At 44.2% G+C, this 12,500-nt stretch overlaps 1 pseudogene across 1 annotated transcript in view; it reads left to right on the top strand.

Moving 5' to 3' along the window:
- Nucleotides 1-12,500, top strand: part of LOC308368391 — a 70,441-nt pseudogene that overhangs the window by 4,568 nt on the left and 53,373 nt on the right. Inside the window, exons 6-17 of the transcript XR_013969077.1 lie at nucleotides 1,788-1,926; nucleotides 2,452-2,660; nucleotides 2,984-3,057; nucleotides 4,318-4,560; nucleotides 4,861-4,947; nucleotides 5,881-6,069; nucleotides 6,443-6,598; nucleotides 7,469-7,574; nucleotides 8,181-8,345; nucleotides 8,605-8,773; nucleotides 9,255-9,350; nucleotides 10,288-10,371. The product of XR_013969077.1 is annotated as an uncharacterized misc_RNA (transcript). The remainder of the gene's footprint in view (nucleotides 1-1,787; nucleotides 1,927-2,451; nucleotides 2,661-2,983; nucleotides 3,058-4,317; nucleotides 4,561-4,860; nucleotides 4,948-5,880; nucleotides 6,070-6,442; nucleotides 6,599-7,468; nucleotides 7,575-8,180; nucleotides 8,346-8,604; nucleotides 8,774-9,254; nucleotides 9,351-10,287; nucleotides 10,372-12,500) is intronic.

Here is a 12,500-nt window from a genome sequence, read left to right as displayed (position 1 = left end):
TATATAGTAATATATACAGTATATATATATATATATATATATATATATACTGTATATAAATATATATATTTATCTACACAGATTATAGGAATGTGAATATAAACACACAAGAGTATAGGAATATGAATATACAGCCGCGGAAAAAATTAAGAGACCACTTCAAAATTATCAGTTTCTGTGGTTTTACTATTTATTGGTATGTGTTAAAGTAAAATGTACATTTTAGTTTTATTCTATAACCTACTGGAAACATTCCTACCAAATTTCAAATAAAAATATTGTCATTTAGATCATTTATTTGCAGAAAAATGACAATTGGTCAAAATAGCAAAAAAGATGCAGTGTCTTCAGATCTCGAATAATGCAAAGAAAACAAGCTCATATTCATTTTTAAAGTACACAATACTAATGCTTTAACTTAGGAAGAGTTCAGAAATCAATATTTGGTGGAATAACCTTGATTTAAAATCACAACTTTCATGTGTCTTGGCATGCTCTCCACCAGTCTTTCACATTGCCGTTGGGTGACTTTATGCTACTCCTGGCGCAAGAATTCAAGCAGCTCGGCTTCTTTTCATGGCTTGTGACCATCCATCTTCCTCTTGATCACATTTCAGAGTTTTTTTTATGGGATTCAGGTCTCGAAATTGGGCTGGCCGTGACAGGGTCCTGATCTGGTGATACTCCATCCACACCTTTACTGGCCTGGCTGTGTGGCATGGAGCATTGCCCTGCTGGAAAAAACACTTCTCAGAGTTGGGGAACATTGTCAGAGCAAAAGGAAGCAAGTTTTTCTTCCGGGACAACGTTGTACTTTGCCTGGCTGAGGTTTGTAAAAGACCATAAGGATTGAACCAAAGCGGACTGGAAGGTCTCCTAGTTCGTCTTCTCTGATGAGTCCAATTTTCAGCTTTGCCCAACACATGGTCGTCTGATGGTTAGACAGAGACCTAGAGAGGCCTACAAGCCACAGAGTCTTGCACCTACTGTGAAATTGGACTCATCAGAGAAGACGAACTAGGAGACCTTGTCTTTTACAAACCTCAGCCAGGCAAAGTACAACGTTGTCCCGGAAGAAAAACTTGCTTCCTTTTGCTCTGACAATGTTCCCCAACTCTGAGAAGTGTTTTTTCCAGCAGGGCAATGCTCCATGCCACACAGCCAGGCCAGTAAAGGTGTGGATGGAGTATCACCAGATCAGGACCCTGTCATGGCCAGCCCAATTTCGAGACCTGAATCCCATAAAAAAAACTCTGAAATGTGATCAAGAGGAAGATGGATGGTCACAAGCCATGAAAAGAAGCCGAGCTGCTTGAATTCTTGCGCCAGGAGTAGCATAAAGTCACCCAACGGCAATGTGAAAGACTGGTGGAGAGCATGCCAAGACACATGAAAGTTGTGATTTTAAATCAAGGTTATTCCATTAAATATTGATTTCTGAACTCTTCCTAAGTTAAAGCATTAGTATTGTGTACTTTAAAAATGAATATGAGCTTGTTTTCTTTGCATTATTCGAGATCTGAAGACACTGCATCTTTTTTGCTATTTTGACCAATTGTCATTTTTCTGCAAATAAATTATCTAAATGACAATATTTTTATTTGAAACTTGGTAGGAATGTTGCCAGTAGGTTATAGAATAAAACTAAAATGTACATTTTACTTTAACACATACCAATAAATAGTAAAACCAGAGAAACTGATAATTTTGAAGTGGTCTCTTAATTTTTTCCGCGGCTGTATACATACACACACACACACCCTCACACACTTGTGTTCTCTTTGCAGTGAATGACTTCCGCAGCGCGTCTCTGGGTCTGATCAACTCTCACTTCCGTCAGACGGAGGGTCTGAGTGGGATCGGCCGCGTGGAGTTCCTGCCCATCACCTGGCATGACGTGCTGCACAGCGACACGGGGGTGGACAAGTGAGCCAGATACCCTCTCACATATGAACTCTGACCTTGCACACAAAACAGTCCTTTACAATGCACTTTGTCGGTGGTTTGAAATTCTCTCCTTAGACAAACATTCACAGTGAACTCAAGGTGTTGAAGGTGAACCACCACCTCCAAACCTCAGAAAGGTGTGATGGAATAGGACTAGACTAAAGGACTAGACTAAAGGACTAGACTAGGGGACTAGACTAAAGGACTAAAGGACTAGACTAAAGGACTAAAGGACTAGACTAAAGGACTAGACTAGGGGACTAGACTAAAGGACTAGACTAGGGGACTAGACTAAAGGACTAGACTAAAGGACTAGACTAGGGGACTAGAAGACTAGATGACTAAACTAGAGACATGTCATGAAGAATTGAGTTCAGCCTATTGGCCCTCCACAACAGTCCCGCTATCTCATGTGGCCCCTTGGGTCAATGAATTGCCCACCCCTGATCTAGAGAGACTGTGCTGGTCTAACGCGCTGCCCTCTGTCCCCCCACCCCCCCCCAGGGACATCGAGAGGATCACGCTGCCCAGCATCAGTGTCCTGCGTCACTTTGGGAACGACACGCTGCTGGACGTCTTCTTCTACAACAGCCCCAAGTACTGCCAGGTGATCGTGGACACGGTGGCCTCCGACATCAACCGCCTGCACGCGCTCTTCCTCCAGAGACACCCGGGCTTCACCGGAGCGGTCTCCCTCGCAGGACACAGCCTGGGTAGAACATGTCTCACTCTAACACAGCCTGGGTAGAACATGTCTCACTCTAACACAGCCTGGGTAGAACATGTCTTACTTTAACACAGCCTGGGTAGAACATGTCTTACTCTTACTTTAACTCAAACAGTCTCTCTAGCAGGACACAGCCTGGGTAGAACATCTCTTACTCTAACTTAAACAATTTCATGTGTTGGCACTCATAGTCTAAACCGTAACTATACGAGTGCGCTGCTACGAGTGTGCTGCTACGAGTGCGCTGCTACGCGTGCGCTGTGTATGACATTTCACCTTCCGGGTCACTGTGTCTTTGTCCCCTGATAGGTTCTGTCATCCTGTTTGATCTCTTGACTAACCAGAAGAAGAGCACAGAAGAACAAGAGGTTGTGACGGAGGAGGTACGCTAACTTTATCCTCTCTAGCGGAGGAGGAACACTAACTCTAACACAAATATAACCTTTTCTGGTGAAGAGTACAATTTGAATAGTCTGGTGCTGACTATTTCTATCCTGGTGAAGAGGACAGTTTTAATAGTCTAGTGCTGAGTATTGGTGCCAGTGGTTCATAGTCTCTCATTCTAAACAGGCTACATGATTTGAATTATTACCCAGTATTAAACATGAACAAATATTGCCAATATATATAATGTTTACAAGTATATCTAAACACGTTAGAAACTCGTCAAAAACTCTTAGGTACATGTTGAATGTTTTATGTGGTCTTTTGAATCCAGTAAGACGTAATGGCATAGTCATGTGACACACAGAAGTACTTAATGGCGTAGTCATGTTAATCACAGAAGTTCAGTTTGCAATTTGCATGTTCAAGTGTCAGTTCCATGTTAAAGTGTCAGTCCCATGTCCAAGCGTCTCCCGTTGCTAGTAATGCTATCATCTCTGATCAGGAACATGATGTCCCAGTCCTCTGATATGTGCCTACACACCTACATACTCCAACATCACATGACAACACACACATGATAACACACACATGATAACACACACATGACATAATGTTGTGCTAGAGGTTCAGTTTATTACAACACCGACTACACCTTTGTTTGCATAGAATGCAAGTGGCTTTGAGATAAGGGTATGGAAATAGATACCATAGACACTCCTTCCGTTTGTCCATGTGTTCTGTGATGTTGACATCTCCACCTAGTGGCTTTGTTGTGAATTGCTCCCTATGTTACCTAAGATTCCAAACATCCTCTGACATTCAGTATGATTACCTCTGACATTCAAATGATAGGAGATTAGATCAGACAACTTGCCCTTTAGGAGGAAAACAGTTTTTCTTCCCCCTCAGTAAAAAGAGAGTTTGATTTGGTCAGTACCTTTAAAGAGGATATTGTTGGAATGTCAGGATTCCTCTGTAAATAGATTACATCTCATTTGAATATAATTGATAAACAACTAGGAAATGACTGCTGGAAGTCTCCTGAGCCTGTATGTGTGTGCTCTGGGCATGTGTGTGTATGGTGGAGTGTGTGTGTTCTCTGGGCCTGTATGTGTGTGTGGGTGGGTGTGTGGGAGTGTGTGTGCTCTGGGCCTGTATGTGTGTGTGCTCTTGGCAGCTTGCATGAAATACAAGCACATTGCAAAGCCTGTTTCACTCAACATCAACGGTAGAAAATGTGCTTTTGTTTGTTGTAGTCAGACGACAGCTGTCAGTCAGACGAGTCTGTGATGACCTCGGACGAATCTGTTATGGCCTCTGATGTGCCTGCGATGGCCTATGATGTGTGTGTGATGGCCCCGGACGAGTGTATGACGGCCTCGGACGAGTCTGAAACGGCCTCTGGTTGGCCTGAAGGTCTGGAGGCCATGCTGAGGGGGAGAGGTCTGGAGGAACATCTCCAAGTCCTTCAGAGGGAGCAGGTGGATGCTGAGTCTCTGGTGAGAGTTCACGGGCTGTGTGTGTGTGTGTGTGTGTGTGTGTGTGTGTGTACACTGTCTGTGTGTCTATTGCTTTTATTCTCTCTCCGTCTCTCTTCTTTTCCTGTCTAGTATATTTTCACATCTGCTTAGGCGTGGCCACATCTGTGTTGTGTATCTGTATGTTCTTCCAGTCTAGGTAGGTCAGATAGGATGCCAGTCCCTCTGATATCTGTCTCTCCCACTCCCTCTCCCCCCACCCCCCCTTTAATATCTCTCTCTCCCCCACCCCCCCCTGTAATATCTGTATCTCCCTCATAGCTCCTCTGCACAGAAAAGGACTTGAAGGACCTCGGGATTCCTTTAGGACCTCGCAAGAAGATTTTGGACCTGGCAAAGAAATTCAAGGTCTTCAATTAAAATCCGACCCTTCCTAGCACGTATCCTCACACACACACACACACACACACACACACACACACGCACTCTGTCTCTCCTCTCTCCCCACCACGCATGCTCCCCTTATGAAACGCCTCTGCCCTGTGGCAATGGAAAATGCTCGTATGAGCGCTCCGGGTTATTGTGCAACTTCCTCTTTGTGTCGAGACAATAAGGCGTCCTCTGTACGCCAGGTCTGTGGAGCCCGGGCCTGAGACAGTGCTGGTGTCTGCATGTGTGTGTGTGTGTGTCTGCATGTGTGTGTGTTGTGTGCATGTGTGTGTGTGTGTGTCTACATGCGTGTGTGTTGTGTGCATGTGTGTGTTGTCTGCATGTGTGTGGGTCTACATGTGTGTGTGTTGTGTGCACGTGTGTGTGTTGTGTGCATGTGTGTGTGTGTTGTGTGCATGTGTGTGGGTCTACATGTGTGTGTGTTGTGTGCACGTGTGTGTGTTGTGTGCAAGTGTGTGTTGTCTGCATGTTTGTGTGTGTCTGCATATGTGTGTGTTGTGTGCATGTGTGTGTGTTGTCTGCATGTGTGTGTTGTCTGCATGTGTGTGGGTCTACATGTGTGTGTGTTGTGTGCATGTGTGTGTGTCTACATGTGTGTGTGTTGTGTGCATGTGTGTGTGTCTACATGTGTGTGTGTGTGTCTGCAGGTGTGTGGGTCTACATGTGTGTGTGTTGTGTGCATGTGTGTGTGTCTACATGTGTGTGTGTTGTTTGCATGTGTGTGGGTCTACATGTGTGTGTGTTGTGTGCATGTGTGTGTGTCTACATGTGTGTGTGTTGTTTGCATGTGTGTGGGTCTACATGTGTGTGTGTCTACATGTGTGTGTGTGTGTCTACACGTGTGTGTTGTCACTGAAACAGCCCTCCCATGTTCTCTGCCATGTTCCACAGCGTTCCAGAGCAGGAATCTCCTTGTCAGTTCCAAACGGGCTGGCAGCCCAGGAGACCGTGGGTCCTCCACCGCACAGCACACGTATCCCAGAAGGCACCGCGGGTCCTCCACCGCACAGCACACGTATCCCAGAAGGCACCACCAGCAGCACTATCAGCTACCACTGCTCAGGAGTGGGCACTGGACAGGTGCATAACACTGACATTAACACACACGCACACACACACACACACACACACACACACACACACACACACACACACACACACACACACACACACACACACACACACACACATTAACACTGGACAGGTGCACAACACTGACATTAACGCCCACATTAACACTGCTATACACTGAAACTGGATTATTGAATGTATTACATTGATGTATACAACTTCAACTCACATATACTGAATTATTTCATATACATGCAGTATAGTTAGTTATAGAATACTTATAATACATTACTCAAAATATAACTAGACAAATAAATATGAAAGCTTCAGTTCCTGAATCAGTGCCTGAAGTCTGACCTTGAGGTGGGCTTCTGTCCCGCAGGTGTCCGTCAACTACCCCCAGCTGGCCTTCTGCCCCCAGGCCTTCTTCGCCCTGGGCTCGCCCATCGGGATGTTCCTGACCGTGCGAGGGCTCAAGAGGATGGAGGCCGACTACAGCCTGCCCACCTGCAAGAGCTTCTACAACATCTACCACCCTGTGAGCCATACAGACACTCTTCCAATAACATAGAAACATACAGCGCACATTAAACACTTCTACAACATCTACCACCCTGTGAGCCATACAGACACTCTTACAATAACATAGAAACATACAGCGCACATTAAACACTTCTATAACATCTACCACCCTGTGAGCCATACAGACACTCTTCCAATAACATAGAAACATACAGCGCACATTAAACACTTCCATAACATCTACCACCCTGTGAGCCATACAGACACTCTTACAATAACATAGAAACATACAGCACACATTAAACACTTATACAACATCTACCACCCTGTCAGAGGCACAGACACTCTTCCAATAACATAGAAACATACAGCACACATTAAACACTTCTTACAATAACATAGAAACATACAGCACATTAAACACTTCTTACAATAACATAGAAACATACAGCGCACATTAAACACTTCTTACAATAACATAGAAACATACAGCACATTAAACACTTCTTACAATAACATAGAAACATACAGCACACTAAACACTTCTACAACATCTACCACCCTGTGAGAGGCACATCTGCACACATCTGCACGGTCCTGCTCTTTCAGACCAAACATATAATAACATAGAAACATACAGAATATGAAATAAACACTGTTGTGTTTGTTACACTATGTTGTGTTGTGTCATATTATGTAATATATCATAAACACTATGGATGTTGTGTTGTGTTGTGTTGTGTTGTGATATGTTGTGTTGTGATGTGTTGTGTTGTGTTGTGCTGTGTTGTGTTGTGATATGTTGTGTTGTGATGTGTTGTGTTGTGTTGTGTTCTGTTCTGTTGTGTTCTGTTGTGTTGTGTGTGTGTGTTCTGATGTGTTGTAGTACGACCCAGTGGCCTACCGGATCGAGCCTCTGGTTCTGCCTGCCGGGGTGGATCTGCCGCCCGTGTTGCTGCCACACTACAAGGGCAGGAAGAGGATGCATCTCGGTAACCAGGCAACCAGCGCCGCCACATAATTACCTCCCTAGCATTACACTGATGATAACATAGTGCTCAGGAACCACAGGCGGACGTGGGCGCTGTGAATGACTATGTGTGTGTGTGTGTGTGTGTGTGTGTGTGTGTGTGTGTGTGTGTGTGTGTGCTTCTATGTGTGTGTGTGTGTGTGTGTGTGTGTGTGTGTGTGTGTGTGTGTGTGTGTGTGCTTCTATGTGTGTGTGTGTGTGTGGGTGCTTCTATGTGTGTGTGTGTGTGTGTGTGTGTGTGTGTGTGTGCTTCTATGTGTGTGTGTGTGTGTGTGTGTGTGTGTGTGTGTGTGTGTGTGTGTGTGTGTTTCTATGTGTGTGTGTGTGTGTGTGTGTGTGTGTGTGCGCTTCTATGTGTGTGTGTGTGTGTGTGTGGGTGCTTCTATGTGTGTGTGTGTGTGTGTGTGTGTGTGTGTGTGTGTGTGTGTGTGTGCTTCTATGTGTGTGTGTGTGTGTGTGTGTGTGTGTGTGTGTGTGTGCTTCTATGTGTGTGTGTGTGTGTGTGGGTGCTTCTATGTGTGTGTGTGTGTGTGTGCTTCTATGTGTGTGTGTGTGTCTGTATCTTTAGAACTCAGAGACGGCCTGACGCGGGTGAGCTCTGAGGTGGTTCAGAGGCTGGGTTCTCTGCGCAGTGTGTGGCAAGTGTTGTCTACCATACCCAACTCAGCGCTGCCCCTGCTGGGCCAAGGGAGCGATGCAGCCTTCAACACATCCTCCGACACACAGGATGACGGTACGACTCCACGCCTGTCGGATCATTCCGGCTGTGAAATATTTAGTATTTAGAATTCAACTTTGAACCATTCAACTCTAAATTGAACAGAACTTTAAGGAATTTAACTCTAAATGGTTTTCTTATGATTTGAAGATGAGTCAAATTACCTACAGGACACTAGAGGATTACCTACAAGATTATTTATTAGATAAGATTTCCTCTCTCAGTCGGAAACATTCTAATAGAATGTCTGATGGAACTCTCTGGAACTTCTTAGGGATGGAAGTGCAGAGCGTTGCCACGGGAACCAGTCAGGAAGCTCCGAGGAAGGACGTGAAGGTTGGAATGCTGAATGGAGGAAGGCGCTTTGATTACGTCCTGCAGGAGAAGCCGATCGAGATCTTCAACCAGTATCTGTTTGCTATTCAGAGCCACCTGTGCTACTGGTTAGTGACTTAGGGGCCATCTTAGGGGCCATCTTTACAGAAGCTAACAGTATTTATTAATAATAATAATAATAATAATGCATTTTATTTGTATAGCACACTTTCACATACAAAGATGTCTCAAGGTGCTTATCAGGGTCACAATAGCAATTTAAAACAGTGCATTCAAAAACAATACAGAAAAGAAATTTAAAAAAATGTGTTCAAACTTACGCCAGAGAGGATGAGATTAGTTTTACTGCAGGTATAATGTTTAATATTTTGTATATTTGTATGTGTTTTCCATTGATACCACATGTCTAACTTCATTGTATTGAATTGTTCTAGAATATTTTTGTTTTGCTTCTTCCTGTGGAGGAAACGTTTAATGTTCCACTTAGAACAGCCTGATGAGTAGTATAAGTAGAACTGTACTCTGTCCAAACAAAGAACCTTTTCAGTGCTTGTCATAAAACACACACACATCCTTGTGTCTTTGTAGGGAATCCGAGGACACGGCGCTGCTGGTTTTGAAGGAAATCTACGAGCACCAGAAAGCCCTCCCCCCCACCCCCACCCCCACCCCACCCACGCCGCAGTAGGAGATGTGGTCATGTGACACACAGCTATGCACGGAATGTCACTCCTGCCGGCATCACTCTAATTATTTATATTGACATGTTCACTCAAGCGCACGCACGCACGTGCACGCTGTCCAGTGGTTCCATGTATGCAGGATGTTGTGTCTCGGGCAGTGTTTACCGGAAGAGCGGATCTGACCCTCGACCCTTAACCCTGACCTGACCCCTGGACCTGGACCTGACCCTTGACCTGCCTGAGCGCCACTGGGCCAGACCAGGGCCAGAACTGGACCGCAGGTGTTGTGTCTTTCCGGAGTGTTCCTCGAGGCAGGCTTTGAGGCAACCACCCTTCTACTTCCCTGTGAAATGTATTTATCATATTTGATGGGCTGGTTCTTACCCACACTCCTGACACGCTGAAATAAAGGAAACCCTCAAAATTGCATGTTTTGTCAAATTATGTTGCCTCAGGATTTCTACCGAGACGTGCTCTAAATAAGAAAGTGTTATAGGCCTACTGAAATCTATATGACTTTAAAATGTTCCACAATTATATTAACATATACATTTAAACTTAAAGCGTTACTTGACAATCAAGGATCTTCCACAATTGTTCCTCTAAAAGTCAGACCATAGAAAATAATTCCCTTTTTCATAGAATGTCTGGAATCTCCTGGCGTTGTTGCAAATTATGACTTTGCTAGTAAGCTGTGCCTTTAAGGCAGATTCCAGGCATACATTCCCACTGGGAAGTTCGTTCATTTCCCATTTATCCCTAGCCGAATACGCCACATATTACAAAACATCCTTTTACCTTAAAGAGGCATGAACTGCCCTCCCACTGCTCGTCTGGAGGACTTCCATGGCCAATGAACTTAATTCCATAACTCCGGCACATTTTGACGAAGCGACTCAAACTTTTTCTCGCGTTCAGATCTACATCTACGGTTGAAGATTACTTGGTCTCGCTTATCGTTTCAATCTTTCATCACACAACTCCAAGATAAGGAACTTCATTGGAAACCAACGTTTTGAAAGGTATGTCATGTTGTAGCGGTTGTTTTGTTGAAGATTATTACATTACGTCTGTATAGCCCACTAAGTATGTTTTGTTAAACGGCGAAGTAACAGGAGTTCCTTACACATGATGTAGAGTGGGCTACGTATGGCCGATTAAAAGACCATAGAATGCTAAACTGGCCGATCTTCAATTAACCATTACCGTTAGCCTATATATATAATTGCTTCGTTATAACGCTATTCCAGACATACCCAGATGTTCAAATGTCTTATCCATTGTTTTATCGGGTATGGGAACTATGGGGATTCTACAGTGTTAAGTGAAATGAAACATAGCCATTCAAACTTCGTATAGGCTAAAGTATGTTACACCAGTCATTCACATCAGCAGTTTAAATATCCTGTCATCAAACAATTAAAAGGCAACACACAGTTAGCCATCATACATAAAGAAGGCTACTTGCCCAATACGATCCAGATTTAAATGCTGTTGCCGCTTCTTTAGCACATGTGTGTGTTTGCAAAACGTGCATTATCAAAGTACAGAGATGTGTTTTCCTAACTAGTAGCCTAATTTCTTTGCTCGTTCTTGCTCACGGAAGAAGTGACTCAGATTTAAAGGGTACATCCTTGCTGCAGCCAGTTTAAGCGGTTGTTTGGGGTCGAATGCCAGTTGCCTTACTGCCTTTACGCACTCTCCCCTCGCATCGGTAACTTGGGTCACTAAAGATGTGTACTTATTAGGCTACTACGACATGCAGGTTAAAAGGTTTTCTTCCGAAGCACGGACTGCAGGGCTTACTAAAAGTGTGTGAATGGGACAGACTAGTAGTTACACATTCTCTTTTGCATTCTGTCTAAACATACAGTACATCCAGGTCACAGCACGATCTATGGAAACGAATGAAAAACTAGCAGAAATTGAGCGACCGTGGGGCAACAACCTTACCTCATAAATGGCTTTGTTTCTCAACCGGCTTTGAAAGCTGCAAATTACATTACCGTTTCCCAAATCTCCTTCGGCGGTTTCGTAAAACCTCAGTTAACATCGGGCACTGTTAAATGTCCAAATCACCTTCTATGTGCTGCAATGGCAAGGGCTTGACTATTATGTGAACTGCAATTTGTATGCAACGACTATTTTCTTCTATTTAATTCATTCATCACTTGTTGCCTGTCAAAACAGCAGGTCTAAAAGGGGACTTCTTGTAAGCTGTTCAAAGTAGGTTGAGTGGAACACTGATGTTTCTGTGACGTTGAACCTGAGGTGACGGTGAGAGGCCTAAACCAGACTGAAATGTTTTCATTCCTGAACGTGCCTCTCTCCACCCCACCCCTTGGTCTGACATCACACGTGCTGCTCTCATGACCAGATGGCAAACGACTCTGGTACCGATCTGGCCAGGATACGGCCAGGATACGGCTTAGATACGGCAGGCCCCGACCGGAGGACGGCTAGGTCTGTTTCCGTGTCCCCTTCTGTCTACGTGAGGTGCAGGCGGCTGCAGCAACAGAGACCTCACCTCATCAAAGACACACTGTGTGCATTCTAGAGCCCCCTACTGTTCTTCTGCATTTAAGAACCATAGATGATTCCATTTAGAGGTGTCTGGAAAGGGGTGCATTCTAGAACGCCTTAGTGTTTTTCTGCATTTAAGAACCATAGATGATTCCATTTAGAGGTGTCTGGAAAGGAGTGCATTCTAGAACGCCTTAGTGTTTTTCTGCATTTAAGAACCATAGATGATTCCATTTAGAGGTGTCTGGAAAGGGGTGCATTCTAGAACGCCTTAGTGTTTTTCTGCATTTAAGAACCATAGATGATTCCATTTAGAGGTGTCTGGAAAGGAGTGCATTCTAGAACGCCTTAGTGTTTTTCTGCATTTAAGAACCATAGATGATTCCATTTAGAGGTGTCTGGAAAGGGGTGCATTCTAGAACGCCTTAGTGTTTTTCTGCATTTAAGAACCATAGATGATTCCATTTAGAGGTTTAGAGGTGTCTGGAAAGGGGTGCATTCTAGAACCCTAAAGTGTTCTTAGGCATTTAAGAACCATAGATGATTCCATTTAGAGGTGTCTGGTGGAGAGTTCTTAACTAGTCGATTCCAGTTATGATGGATGGAAGGTTCTACGTCAAACATCAGG

Source organism: Sprattus sprattus (assembly GCF_963457725.1).
Source record: "Sprattus sprattus genome assembly, chromosome: 7".
Taxonomy (NCBI): domain Eukaryota; kingdom Metazoa; phylum Chordata; class Actinopteri; order Clupeiformes; family Clupeidae; genus Sprattus; species Sprattus sprattus.
This window is presented reverse-complemented; position numbering and strand designations above follow the sequence as displayed.